Source organism: Dermacentor silvarum, chromosome 7 (genome assembly GCF_013339745.2).
Source record: "Dermacentor silvarum isolate Dsil-2018 chromosome 7, BIME_Dsil_1.4, whole genome shotgun sequence".
Lineage (NCBI taxonomy): Eukaryota > Metazoa > Arthropoda > Arachnida > Ixodida > Ixodidae > Dermacentor > Dermacentor silvarum.
In genome coordinates this window covers 127,336,464-127,351,676 of record NC_051160.1, presented here as the reverse complement: position 1 = coordinate 127,351,676, position 15,213 = coordinate 127,336,464, and the positions used below count along the sequence as shown (strand labels likewise).

Below are 15,213 nucleotides of genomic sequence, written 5' to 3'. Positions count from 1 at the left end.
CAAGACTGATCCCATGTTGCGACAAGATTGCTGTTTCCCCATCGAGTAATTGACTCTTGCGTCCATAGTGGAGCGCACTCGATTGTAAAAAATATGCATAGACGAATAGCATATTTATTTAGCGCATCCGGTTTAGCGGACGCACGCTGGGCTGTAGATGGGCCGTTGTGTCTCGTGTAGCAGGCAACGACTTTCTTCTCAATGCGTTCCAAGAGCTTGAAAAAGGATTTCTGCACGCCGCACAACGCATTTGCAGCAGTCAGTGTTAGCAGCGATCGCCAAGGTTGTCCAGCCCTTTTCGAGCTGTTGGAACGCATTGAGGAGAAAGTCGTTGCATTAAGAGGAGGCTATCAGCTCGGTGCCAACTATGATGCTGCATACTCAAATGCAAGGAAAACGCCTTTATGAGACCACTAGACTTAGTACATTATTTTTTTTTTGCATTTCACACAGAACGTTAAAATGAAGCAACTTTAGGCAGGGAAGACTTTATTGGGGCTCGATGGGTTTTCCAAAGATTGCCAATAATTGGGAAGTAAAAATAAAGACATGAAGTCAAAAATACCATGAAGTATACAAAACCGCAACTCTGCACCGGAAACAGATATATCAGTTCTGTAAATTGAAATATTTGGGACATCTAAAACAGAGGAAGTTGATATATTAACTTACAGGTCACGCGATTTGTGGCACAGTCCTACTCAAACGTTATTGGTGCATTTAACGGCGGTGAACATCAATTTTGTCCGCTTTTAATGTACTCTTTATTAATTCTTACCGATCTGTGAAATTGTTTATAATGAAATAAAATATTGCAAAGTTTATAGGTTTGTTGTGGTAATACTGCAATTTCAATAATTTTCATTAGCGAAAGTCAACGGCCTAAATAAAATATATGCTTGCTGCAGTTACTAGATGTTAAGCTTTCCTTTTAAATGTAAGAGACGTTTTCAAGTTCAGTGCTGTGGTCGCCGAGAATGGATAAGAATTTTTCTCTTTCAGTGGCTGTAAGTGCACTAAATTTGGCTCGCATGTGCAAATGTTAGTCAGTTAAATAAGTCATTACACTTAGCCACAGCCAAGAAATTATCAGCAACATATAGGGAGGTCCTTTTGTGTGGAAGTGATGCTTGCCATAACGTTCCTGGGACGTTTTGAAGTTCAGTCGACGTATACTAGGGAAGTCTAATATGTCCCATCGGGACATCTGCGGGACATTTTCGGGAGATAGTGGTTGATATAGTGGGTAGTCGTGCTTGTGGACATTTCCAGAAAATGTGGCCGTATCAGCACCAGTACTTGATGCCACAAGGGTGACCGAAAATTTCTGCACACAAGGCGCTCAGAACTATGCCAAACGGCGTATCTATTAAGATTTAGACATGTACGATTGACTTTAATTAAGTTAACCACTCGAAAGAGGGCTGATTAATGCCACGTTTGCACTCAGTACCACAAGATTAAGGACAAACAAACATTTTAGACCTAATCAAAAAAGGTTATCACTTTCTAAATTACGAAAGGAATCAATTGCCCTTTTTTCCTGGGATATATTTCTTACCATGTGGGTAATTTCCCCAAGAATTGGGAACACTGGCTGTGCATGACATCTAGTGCAAATATTTTCATATGACGCCAAAACATTTATTTCAAATGCCGCTCCACTAGACAACTGCGGTGCATGCTACAGAATGAGCTGTACTCGGTAAAAAAGAGTGCAATAAATATTTCTTGGAGTCGATGAATTTAATGTATTATTATGAATACAGGGTTGGGTGTTAGCTAGGACTGCATCGCTTGGAGTCTGGCTCCCAGCTTACTCAACTTCTTACGCAACTGTAGTTCATAGCTCGCGCGTTAGCGCGTTTTTAAACCGCTGCATGAGGAGAGACCCAAGCAAAAGAGCAGGAAACGTTTTCTTGGTCTGTGTGTTCTTTTGTTGGTTCTTTACGATGCGACCATGCTAGATTGCCCAGCTCACTGTTCTTCTGCGGTTATTTTTATTGCGACAGCAATTATTTGGGCACTCCAAGCGCATTTCTGCCGTGGTCGTGGTCATGGACGTCGCACTGATGTTCCGTATAAAGTCCAAACACGGTACCACATTCTCTGCGCGCCGTCCGCTGTATGTACGAGTGAAAGCTTGCTCAGGGTCAGCCGGTGACTGCGACTCAATCTCGCGCGCGTGAGGGGGAATGGCGGGGAGGAAGGGCGCTTCTGCTGTCGCGCGCGAGGCACGGGAAGGGGTGCAGGAGGGGAGGCAAGAAAGGGGGGGGGGGGGGCGTTTTACTCCGGCGGCGTCTGTGAGGGCGTCGTATCTTGACAGCTATCTACGACATGGAAAAACGGTGGGTAACCCTAATCTTTGACTTAGGTATCTCTTAGTGGCACTCACACCTCGGCGCTGGTGTTCTTCAGGTTAACATTGTGTGTGTATGTTTTGAAGGAACGCCACAGACACAGAGAACTATCGTCTGTAGGTCTTCTTCTTGTGGGTAGGCTGTGCTTGGCCTGGCGGCTTCCTCGTCGGACAGTTCCATGGCGAACGCAACGCACGAACCGAACTGAGAGTAAGCGAGCGAAGAACTTTCCTCTGGCACGATATGCGGGCGAGGAGCCAGGGTGGGCGAGGAGGAAGCGCAGCGCGTGCCACCTGGCGGGGCGTAGACCCCTAGTGAGCGGCACATGAAGCGCATCTTACGCGCTCTCTCCGGTGCGAACGTCAGAGCATGTAACGAGCGCGCGCGCGCAGCTGCTGCGAGCGAGCGAGCAGGTGCGCGCCGGGAGAGGAGTTGCGCGAGAGGAGAGAGTGACGTCACGTCCGCTCTACTAGGCATACGTTCAGTCTGTGCCAGACAACTGTTTTCCATTAATTAGCCGGTTAAATATCACGCCAACTTCTTATGTGCGACGTCATTAGTGGCGTTATTACTTCCGCTTTCTACTTTCGGGTTTCCAGGAATTTCGCCAAGGTCGTGTTGATGTGGCGGGTCTCTAAAGTCTACGATTCTGTGACTTGGTGTGCGGTAACCAGTAATTTCTAATTAATTCTAATTATTCCAGACACTTCAGTAACTCAACTTGCAAGTAAACTTATGCACTGATTTGATGTATGTAATGAAGCCTGTGAAGTTTGTACTGTGCTATTTTTTCTTTTTTTTATTTATTTTGAATTTCGTCCCCGGTTATCAGTGATTTCTAATTAATTCTAAATATTCGAGACACTTCAGTAACTCAACTTGTGACTAAACTAATGCTCTGATATCATATCTATAAGGAAACCCATGAATCTGGTACTGTACTACTGTTTTTCTACTCTTTACTGATTTATTTTGAATTTAGTCCCCGGTCGTCTCATGAGGTGAACCGGAAGTGCTGCGCAAGAAACAAGAGTGCCACTCGATGTTCGGGCCACTAAAAAGTGCGCGCCCACGTGGGCCTCATCTTCAAAGCGATCTGCGATGTGAACAAAGTGCAATTAGTGCCGGTAGCTCCGTATGCGTTGTGCTTTCGACATTCGCGTTGAAGCGAGAGACGGCACGAAGGTCAACTCGCTCGCTGCTGCTGCCGCGTCTCCTCACTCTGCTGCCACGCCTTCTCACTCAATCGAGCAAGATGCGTTCATGTTATCCTGTGCACGCGTTACACCATGCTTGCTTATTTAATTATTAAGCGAATGCTTACAAGTTTATACGGCCGATAAACCTTCTATTCACAGTTCGTATAGTTATCTACTAATTTGCTATCGCAATCGATGCTGCGCCTTTCGGCGAAAACTGCGACATTTTTTTTTTCACTTTACTGGCTGTCCATATGCTGGTGGTTCGCTTTGAAAAGGAAAGCTCAAACTAGTTCATGTCACTAGACGCACCTACACTATCACCATCAAAAAATTATAGGAGAGGTGCATATGCGAAAATTTTCAATTTCTTCGAAGCCGAACTGGACACAGGACCTGCAGTTCAAGGTTATTCTTTGGGGTAGCATGTATGACCCACGCTATGTTCGAGTCATTTGAGCGCTGAATGCACAAACTTAGCAAGACAGATTCCTCGAAAAAACCGAGTTCCGCCAATATTCTACAACTTACCTGCACGCAAGATGATTATTTGTCGTAAAATATTACTGGAATTCTTCCTAGAATCGATGTGTCGCGTCAACAAAGTATGGCCCATGATGATTAGAATGAGGCGACATGTCTGACTTTCGACGGTTGATAACTTGAGTTCACGTTCATAATTTGGCATCAGCTGTCAAGTACAAGAAAGCTGGGGAATACAACGGGTCGGCTAACCGACAAAATTTGTGCACGCAAACCTCTGTTTCTTAAGATGCCTTGACTAATTTCGACCATGAATGTTGTTTTTTTGGCGTCCACCTTGTCTAGCCATGGTAAAAAAGTTGCAGTGGCTTAGCTCGGCTATGCCAGGATATACGTAGCGTTAGCAAAGGTTCAGCTGATTATTCTTAGCTTATTCTTAAGATTATTCTTAAGATAAGATTATTCTTATGAGTCAAGCTTCTCCGTTCTTCTGCGCTGTTGAGCAGCATTTGCGCTCTCCTTCTCCATGGCTATACCACACTGGCGAACGCCAGTCAGAAGCGCAGCGGCTCCAGCGCAGTGTCAGATGGCGACTGCACAGCGAGCGCGCGCCGGCGCCAGTGCGTCTACCACGGCTACGACGTCACTCCTCTGGAATGCTCAGACCGGCGGCGGTGAGTCGCGCGCGGCGGCGGTGGAGTGCGCGAGAGGTGCCGGCTCCGCTGGCTCCGGTGCGCAAGCCGTGTGACATCACTGATCCTTGCGCATGCGCAGCACGGCTCTTGATGTGGCGCGCGAAACGGGCTTGGCTAGGCCAGTGTAGCTAACGCTACAAAAGGAGTTTGAAGCACCTATAGCACTGAAATATGTCACACGAAGTTAAGAAATATTTCAAAACGCATCGTACTTGCCTATTTACAGCAAAACTTCCATAACCTGTTTCGTGCGGTTGTGGCGAATGGCCACGTGTGGCGATGTGCTCGGTAACAGATAGAAAACAACCACCGCCGTCAGCGCCCGCCGCACGCCCATGGTTTTGGTGAGAACACGCAATTGTACGCTGGCGTCGGTGATGACCCATTACTAAGAACAGCTAGATTGTACCCCCATAGAGATGGTATGTTTACCTATAGGGAAAACTGGCAAGGCCGTGCATTGCTGGAATGCATGCGGGAATACCATTATGTAGCGGCTTTGGATTAACATCTTTGTCGCAAAGCCAGGAAACTGTGGGTAGTCGCATAGCTAACAGTGTTCTATCTATTGCAGTGCTTTGTGGTTTACCATAGCTGCGTGCAAAATGTCGACTTCTTTGAGTTTGAGAGTTCTTTGTTGGGCATAATAGTAAGGTTACGAGTGCAGATAATACAAACATACACAGGAAGGTCCCATAGTCAAAAGACTGTACAGGGGACCTCCCGTGAGAAATGAGTGGGATATGAAAATAAAAAGGAGCTATATGCAAACAAACAAGACACCGTAATAAATGAGTCACTAGCTAACACTTTAAAATATTATAGCACAAATCAATTATGAATAAAACGGCAACGATGCAATGATTATATTGAGGTCAAAAATTTAGGGAGGTTTTATTTGAATGTTTAAAATGAGAGAGCTTCTTAATATGACACGTTAATGAGTTACAAAGTTGGATGGCTGAAAATTAGTAGTAAATTTACCATAATTACATGTGTTTTTGGTAATAGATAGCTGTTAGTAATTCCTGGCAGTTAGTAATTATCCAGAACGGGAGGTTTCCGTTGGCAGATTTATGGACAAGTATTCTAAGTGAGTATTTATTTAGTCCCTGTACTGATAAAATACCGTTAGAGCTGAGCAAGGAGGTGCTTGTGATGCGTAGCTGATACGTGGGATGATGCGAACTGCTTGATTTTGGTTATGCGGCAGGGGGGATAAATGAGCGGGATAAGTGTTCCCCCGTGATGATATGCAGTAATTAATGTACGTTTGAATGAAAGTTTAGTAAAGAGAGATTAGTGTCTTCACATGAAAGGAATTGCGAACTTGAATTAATACAGTAAAATGCCACTTGAACGCACGTCAGTTAAACGAACTATTAAGTTGTACGATCTTTTTTTTTATCTCCCGCGGAAGCGGCCATTGGACCCAACGCATTTCAGTTTAACGAAATATAATGCAGAGTGCATTTCAGTTCAACGAACATATTTTGTGACACCATACAGTGCCTTTCACGTTATCTTGATCATATTACGCTGAAAACGGCGCTTCATACTACGTGACAAACAGTCGGACCCCTTCGGCTTTGAACTGGATGGGCTGGCTACAAGTGTATTTTCGCAACCAAACCGAGCCACAGCCGTAGTGACAGCTTGCCTGCAACCACTTGCTCGTTATGAGTTCCAAACGGAACCGCCTGTCTATAGAGGAGATGGGCAAAACGGCTTACTTCAGTGAGCGGCTCGGAACTGCTCAGCTAACTTAAATGAACCGGTTCATTTGAACGGCTCAACGGTTCACTTAAATGTGTAACCTGTGTTATGCATATTCTATAGTTATTTGGCTTTGCAAAAACGATATACTCGGATGCATAATTGAATAACCGTGTTATTCGTATTTTCGCTATGTTTGGAGAATATTTTTACATATTTTAAAAGCATAAATTTTTAGTTGTAATGCAACTTTTTTTCTTTTCTATTGGGAATAAAATGCTTATGATACTGTAATAGGAGGAAAACGACGTACTTTTTTTCAGAAAAAAAATGTGTAACGTCATTATCATTGCAGGAACTTTTCTGTTTTTGTGTTACAAATTTAAAATCAACTTTGCTAAAAAATAGGAATACAAAATTACTGTACATTATCTTTCAACTTTATTCATTTATTCACATACGCACGCTCACTTTGAGTGATCTGTAACACCATGCAAAATGAATGTCGATATAATTTCTTGAAGTACAATACAAAAATCATATGAAAGTTGCACAAAACTGCCGCACGTACCTTTCGTTTTTTTTTTGTAGTTTTTTTTTTCTCTTGAGCGCGCGCGCGTTACCGGCGATAATGTCATCATGCGCCAGGACAAAAAAAAAGGAAAGAAAAGAAGCGAAGTTCTATTACAACAGAACAGCTCATTGGCCTCGTTTTATTGACGTGCTAATGATACAAGCTAAGAAAAAGCACAGAAGTGGATGCCATGGGCGACATTTTCATGACTATACTAATTAGCACAAATGAAGACCAGGACGTAAACTGTACGTTCACCTGTTGTCTTTAAAGACACGGAAGACCATCTTCGAAATGTTGTTGCATCAACGCACGATGTGCGATCGGTGAGAATCGTGAGACATCGTTCGAACAGCCCCAGGCTGTTCTTTTGCTAATTAAGGCTTCTTTACTTCGCCCTTCGGTGACATCGGGTGACACACCATAGGACACACAAAAAACCATAGGCACTGCTGCGCACACCACACACTGCGAGAAGATACGAGTAGCGCGAGTCTGCCCACGCCGGCCACCATGCGTCGGTAAAAAATCGAAACCACGAAACTCAGCCGAAGATCCGGCTCTGACGGAACGGTTCGGCACGGCTCACTGAACGAGAGAGAACCGCGGCTCAATAACTGAACCACGGCTCACTCGCTCCTTAACAGTGCGGCTCAAAAGATCCGGCTCACTCCTGAGCGACCCATCTTTACGAGGGAATGGTTCGTCACCGCTCACTGAACGAAAGAACGGGCTTCCTCTCTCCGAAAGAACCGCCGCTCACTTACTGAACCACGGCTCACTTGCTCTTTAAAAGAGCCGCGCAAAAGATCCGGCTCGCTCCTGAGCAAGATGCGGAACGGTTCTTCACGGCTCACTGAACGAGAGAGAATGGGCTTCCTCTCTCCGAAAGAACCGCCACTCACATGAACCACGACTCACTCGCTCTTGAAAAAGAGCGGCTCAAAATACAGCCGAAGGTGAGGGGGTGGAGGCAGCTCTAGCGAGGAAGCGCCGGAGGGCAGTTGCTTCCTCACACTGCTAATAGATGGCGCGAAGTCACACCCAGCAGAAGATCCGGCTCTGAAGGAACGGTTCGGCACGGCTCACTGAGCGAGAGAGAACCGGCTCTCTTTCTCCAAAAGGACCGCCGCTCACTTTTACTGAATCACGGCTCACTCGCTGTGTAAAAAGAGTCGCTCACAAGATCCGGCTCGCTCCTGAAGTGAGCGACCCGTCTCTTGTCTCTTGACGAAAAACTGGATGTTTTGCGTAGGCTGGACTCCGGGCAACGTCAAGTCGTCGTTGCGAAGGCATTTGGGATCCCGCCGTCATCATTTTCGACAATTAAGAGCCACCGTCAAGCAATCGCGGCCGCATGGGAAAGTGCGCAGCTCGGGCCCGCACGCAAGCGACTGTGGCTTGTATCGATCCCATTTGATTACTACCCTAATTGAAGGGCTTGAATGTCGCTTGAACTTTTTACAAAGTGGAGCGTAGGCTTTAAAAATGAGATCGCGAGAAAGAATCGCATAATTTTGTGAATTTTGGACAATTGCTCGGCCCACTTAGTCGACACACGTCTCAGCGACATCCTCTCAGCAACATCCAAGTTGAATTTTTCCCGCCAAACTGCTCGTCACTTTTGCAGTCTGTGATCTCGGCATCATCAAAAAAATGTAAAGGTGCACTACACTGCTAATAGATGGCGCGGAAGTCACACCCAGCAGAAGACCCGGCTCTGAAGGAACGGTTCGGCACGGCACGGCTCAGGGGAGGCTTGTGCAGCGCTTCTTGCTAAATCTGAGAATGCAGAAGCCTGACCCAGTTAATGAGCGACAGGCAGCAGAAATGGTCACAGGGGCTAGGTGGACTGTGAGTAAAACTACAATAGCAACTACTGGCAGAAAGCAGGCCTAGTCGTAACCATGACTCAACTCATGAACACTGCAGTCCTAAGTTCACAAGTGCAGCAAAAGATTACTTTATTCTTCAAAACATAATAAATAAGGAGAAATTCACATTCAAATAAGCAGCATTGCAAATAAAAGGGTTCAAATTTCATTTCAACAACTTTAGCGCCTGATAACAAGTTGCAACATAGCTATTTCAGTTCAGCGAACTTTCACTTTAACGAACTTTTTCCTGGGGTCCCTTGAAGTTCGTTCAAGTGAAGTTTCCCTGTATTATAATCCCATAAGCTGCTTTCTTGGTTAAGGATAAAACATGCTCGCCAAGTTTTAGGTGTTTATCTAATATGAGACCAAGAAACACTACACTGTCAGTAGGATAAAGCGTGCTGAAAGCAAATGCTAGCGATGCAGACCCTGAGATAAGGTATTGTTTAGCTGAGAAAATGACGAAGCTAGATTTTGTGGTATTAATGTGTAGTCTGTTTAGTTGGCACCAGGTTACAATGTTTCCCGCGACGTGGTGAGGCTTGCACATTAATAAATCAAGACTTTTATCTAAGGACAAGATAGTTGTGTCATCGGCGTAAAGGATACAGTCATATGGCTTTAGGCACTGTCAGAGATGATTAAGGTATACTAAAAACAAGAGAGGTCCAAATATAGATCCTTGTGGTACACCAATGTTAGTTGTTTTCGGAAGTGAGCAAGTACTAGATATTGATACAGTGTACTCTCTATCCCGCAAATAGTTACGTAATAATCGCAATGCCGGATCAGTTATACCAATAGAGTCTAATTTAGCAAAAACTACGTTAAGGAAAAGTGAATTGAACACTTTAGAACGATCAATAAATAATGCACCAGCAAAATTTTCAGGGTCAATTGCCTGCCGAATCTTATGTCTTAGAAATATTAGTGCTAAATCAGTTGAGTAACTCTCCCTAAAGCCAGATTGATTTGGTGACAGGATATGAAATTTTGACAAATAATTTGATAAGCGTATTACGATTAGTTTGTCGACAATTCGACAAAAATCTTGTCGAATTTGTCGACAAAAAAGAAAGTTTGCCAATAGGGCGGCAGTTGGACGTTACACGCTTATCTCCCTTATTGAAAACAGGGATTATTTTTCCTTTTTTGAAAAACTTGAAAAAATTACTGTCAAAAGGTAAGGTTCACTATGTAGGAAAATATTCCGAATATTAAGCACGCTATCATTTTATGAGAGATGTGCTGAAATTATCAAGACCAGGCCCTGTGTTTCATAGAAAGAAAATAACTGTGACTATTTGTTCAGGTGTTGCGGGATGAAGGAAAAAAGCCTATGAGGCACACAGGGTATGCCATGATAAATGGATCGTCAGCGTAAAGTTCTGTATTATGATGTAAAACCAATATTTCACAACCCATGACAACTTGTGCTGGGTTGTGCCATTTTTTCAAACGTGAATCTTGCAGGTGGCTGCGAAAGTTGGAAGAAAAACTGGAAGGTTAACTGGTGCGGGAGATTCAATAATCAACTTCTCTTTGCTTCCTTGACTTGTTGCATTAAATATGAATAAACAATAACCAAAGATGCATTATTGGCAAGCAAATACTTTATAACAGGATGCCATTCTCATAAAACGTGACATGTGGGAAAAATGTCGCAGTTTCACCCGAAAGGCGAAGCATCAATTTCGATAGCAAATTAGTAGAGAGATATGCGGAGTAAGGATAGTGGTTTCATCAGCTGTATAAACTTGGACATGCAGCAGAACCAGCAACGCGAGAACTGTTGTCGACGCCGTCGGCGTTTTGCCCGCGTTCGCACTGAACGCGCGCGGCGTTTTTATATAAATACGTATTTTGTGCCGCAGCTAAACGACGCCTCCCTTCCCTCCCTCCCGTCCTCCCACAACCTTTCGCGCGACGGAAATAGTTGCGTTTGCTCTCTATATATGGAAAGGAGGAAAGAGACGCTTAATTCTGCAGCCCTTCATGGTGCACGGCGTAGAACGCGCATTTGCTCTCCGACATGCGTTCGCTCCCCGTGAAAGCGCGCGTCCCTCGCGCCCTTCCACTCGCACATAGAGCGTCCGGAGCGCGGCGAAGATTTCATCGCCGTTGACGTCATACGGAACCTCACGGCGACGGCAGAAATCTGCTTTGGAGTGTCCATATAATTGCTATCGCAATAATACGCATTTGGTGCCACAGCTAAACGTCACCTCCGCTCCCTCCTTCCCGTCCCCCCGAGGCCTTTCGCGCGATAGAAGAAGTCGCGCTTGCTCTCTATATATGGTGATTGTAAAGAAGGAAAGAGACGCTTAATTCTGCAGCCCTTCAGGGAGCACGGCGCAGAACGCGCGTTTGCTCTCCGACGTGCGTTCGCTCCCCGTGTGTGTGTAAGTGGTTCGTGTGAAAGGGAAAGGTTGACGCTATCTTCTGCAGCCCTTGAGGGAGCACGGCTCAGCGCCAACAGCGAGGGGAAAGTGGGAGAGAAAGGGGACATGGTGAAGTCGTCACCATGGCTGGCGAGGCAAACCGGCAGGCTGTGGCGGCCCGTATCAGGCCGAGATGGTAGGCCTTAGAGTGCAGCTTAGACCGCAGGGGTGTTGTTCCGGACCTGTCAGGCCTGGGGTGAGTTGGGAGGCCGCGAGACCATCCGTCTGTTGCAGAAATCCGGTCTTAGAGGCGCGAGGAGAGCCCTTACCAGTCAAGGTACTCCACGACGCCTCGAAGGGCAGAAAGGTAATGTCGGCCGGGGAAGAGGACATCTTCCTCTTTGCCAGAGGGGAGGCCCAGGCGGCGGAACTCCTGCAGGAGTGGGCCCCGCTGTTGGAGGTACGTCGGGCAGGCTAGCAGGAGGTGCTCCGTGGTTTCCGGCTCCCCGCAGGAAGCCCAGGCCGGCGACGTCGCTCGTCCAAGGCGATGGCTGCGTGCTGCCGTCCAGCTGCAGCCAATCCTGAGCCGGAGCAGGAGCGAAGTCTCCCTGCGAGCTAGGCCTCGCTGGGGGTGTGGGCGTGGGGGGCGTCCCAGTGACACCCGCTTGTCTGGGTGGAGGGTCACCAGGTGTCGCCTTAGCCTAAGTCTGGTGAAGTCCCCCTCCGTCACGGCCCGGCTGAGGGGCACAGTGGCGTGATGGGCGTCTTTCGCCAGGGTGTCGGCTTCCTCGTTACCCGAGATCCCTACGTGGGCGGGGATCCAGTGTAGGGACACCGGGTGGCCTGCATCCTGCAGCGCCGTCAGCCGGGTAGGCAGCAGGGCGACTCCAAGACTGGCGCTTTCTGGCCTCTGTAAGCCGAGGAGGGCTGCCTTGGAGTCGCAGAGGATGGCTGCCGGCATGTCAGGCTGTTCCTCGGTGAGTAGATCGACGGCTAGGTGGAGGCCTGCCAACTCCGCTGCTGTCGAGCTGGCATGTCTGGGCAGACGACACTGCTTGCTCTTCTGCAGGGCAGGTGCCGTGCAAGCCGCCGTGGCAGAGCCGGTGTCTGGGACCACCGAACCGTAGCTCCCCGTGAAAGCGCGCTTCCCTCGCACCCTTTCACTCGCACACACAGCGTCCGGAGCGCAGCGACGATTTCATCGCCGTTGACGTCAAACGGAACATCACTGCGACGGCGACAGCAACGGCGACGCCGACAGCAGAAATCCGCTTTGAAATGTCCATATAATTGCTATCGCAATAAAACGATTCCGCTTTATGCGAAGCTATGTTGAGATAAGCCTGCAAACCCACATACTGACATTTCCGTGATGACACAGCTGCATTAGAAATAGCTTGCGCGGTGCACCAGATTTGCTTCTGGATAATGTGGGAAAAACTACGACAGTGCCGAAGCGGTCATGAGACCAGCTAGTCGAAACGCGCAGCCAGACACTGGCGTCGACATTGCTCTGTTTAATTCATTTGTTGCGTGCAATAATTAGCTTACATATGCGAGAGTTTCCTTAAATTGTGTGAATTCAATGATAAATGCAGGCATATATATCACAAAATCTACAAAGAAAACGAATGATACGAACGAAGCTCTGCATTTCGGTGACGTGCCAGACGTTGCTTCAGAGAGACAATAGCTGGGCGTGGTGTCTTCCAGGTGTTTCTCTTTTGCGGGGCACAAATTTGGAGGGAAACTTTCCAATGTCTGATAAGTTCAAGTAAATGTCAGAGCAGAGTTGTTTCGGTGAGCATTCGTTGGCGGAAATACTAAATTAAGACGTTTCATACCACGATCCTTAAATAAATTATTGCATTGTAGTTTAAAAAGCATAAATATAGGTTACTGACGATGCACAGAATCGACTTAATTGTTACATACTACGCTATACGACAGCAAGAAAAAACCCTAAGAACAAGATATATTTTAACAAGCCAAAAAATAACCATGGCAGTGATACAAGCAATTTTACTGGAAAGGCGGGTTCATCCTTAAAAAAAGAAAGCAGAAAAAAAGTTTGTTCGCCCATCCACACAAAGATAGTAGCATGCTTTAATAAGTGACCTAGGCGATATGACTTACGGCGGGGAAGTAAAACCTTGAATTTAAGAAAAGGATGCCTTGCAAAATGTATAATGCCAGCTGGACAGCATTTCATAAGGATGCATTCTATTCTGATTAGGTGTTAAACGCTAACTTCAGACAAATATTTTAAGTTTGGTGGCTTTCCCGCAGTTCCCTTTATTCAATGTTATGGCTCGCTGTCTCTCTTCAGCAGATCGGATCAGGGCAACATGCAGGGTATCCATCCTTTGGCGGTTCCGGCATATCACATGTGGAGTACGATTTCGCATCGCACCTGAAATCATCAGTAAAAATCTGCTGTTAGTAAACCGAGGCATTTCACTTTCCGGAGTGAACCGAGTACGCTAGCGACAACCGAGGGCAATCCACTTTTCTCTCATAGATGTATTTAAGCAAGCACCTCACAACGCGTTTATGCAATATTCAGTGGACGTTAATGCCATATTCCTGATGTCATATACCAGATTTCCTTAACAATTCTTCTTAGAAATTGCCTAAATGGAAATAGGCGCAAAGCTGAAGCAGTACACGTCAATATCACAAATATTCTCGAAGAAAAGTTTACCGCAGAAAGCGACCTAACATTCTGGCTGCCTTTCCCACACTTGTCTCCACGTTACCAGCCTTTTTTCGATCAGACTGTTGTGTATCGCCACTGCAATGGCTTGACCAGGGAAATCGTAGAAGCTGCCGAGATACGGGCAGGAGATGATTGCGTCAGTTGGCCGTCAGTAGCTTTATCAAATAAAGTGCTTTGCGACGACGTTTATTGTAGTTGACAACGTTGCTGGAACGCTAGGAACAGGAAGGCACTGCAAGGGCTGTCCATAGCACGGGGTTCACTCGCGATCACGGCACGGTCCTTCGTCTTCCTCTTCAGTCGACACATACACAGGGGCGTCTCTACTTCATTACAATGCCGCGGGAGTGAAGCGTAGCCATCCTGGCGACTCAGGGTGCAAAGAGGATGAGTGGGTCGTAGTACGGTTTCAGGCGGTTGACATGCAATGTCTCTTGCCCACGACGACGCAGGTCTGGTGACACTGCGATCAGCTCAACGATGTAGTTGACTGGTGAAGTGTAGTTGACCGTGATAACGCGCCAGGAGTTTGGAAGAGAAGCCAGGAATGTGGGCTGGTATCGAAAGCCAAACAAGAGAACCGGGAGCAAAGCTGGGTAGTGGTTGATGAGTATGGTCATGTCGTGTCTTTTGACGTTCTTGAGTCTCGCTAGTGAGGGAACGTGCCAGCTGACGGCAATCTTCAGCATACTTGGCGACTTCGTAAAGTGGAGTGTACTCTGCAGCGTCAGGTTCGTACGGCAGTATGGTGTGCAAAGGGCATGAAGGCTCACGGCCATACACAAGGAAAAAGGGGGAAAAGCCGGTAGTAGCTTGTGTCGCGGTGTTGTATTCGAACGTGACAAAGGGGAGTACGGCGTCCCAGTTGGGGTGGTCGGATAAAATATACATCCGAAACATGTCGCCAAGTGTGCCATTGAACCGCTCAGTCAGACCGTTGGTTTGGGGATGGTATGCGGTCGATTTCTGGTGAATGATCCTGCACTCAGCGAGGAGGGCTTGGATGCCCTCCGACAAGAAGACACGGCCCGTATCACTCAGTACTTGTCTGGGAGCACCGTGGCGAAGAACAAAATTGCGAAGGATGAAAAAAAGTTGTCGCAGTTTCACCTGAAAGGCGAAGCATCAATTGCGATAGCAAACTTGTAGAGAGCTATACGGAGTAATGATATTAGCTTTATCAGCTGTATAAACTTGGACATGCAGCAG

The 15,213-nt window shown here is 46.6% G+C and overlaps 1 protein-coding gene and 1 long non-coding RNA gene across 2 annotated transcripts in view; one reads left to right on the top strand and one right to left on the bottom strand.

The window, feature by feature from the left end:
- The window catches only part of LOC119459162 (putative phospholipase B-like 2), a 554,157-nt gene that overhangs the window by 201,489 nt on the left and 337,455 nt on the right, over nt 1–15,213 (top strand). The window lies entirely within an intron of this gene.
- Nucleotides 13,534–15,213, bottom strand: part of LOC125946973 (uncharacterized) — a 43,453-nt gene continuing 41,773 nt past the window's right edge. Inside the window, exon 3 of the long non-coding RNA XR_007468035.1 lies at nt 13,534–13,698. This is a non-coding gene — a long non-coding RNA (uncharacterized LOC125946973). The remainder of the gene's footprint in view (nt 13,699–15,213) is intronic.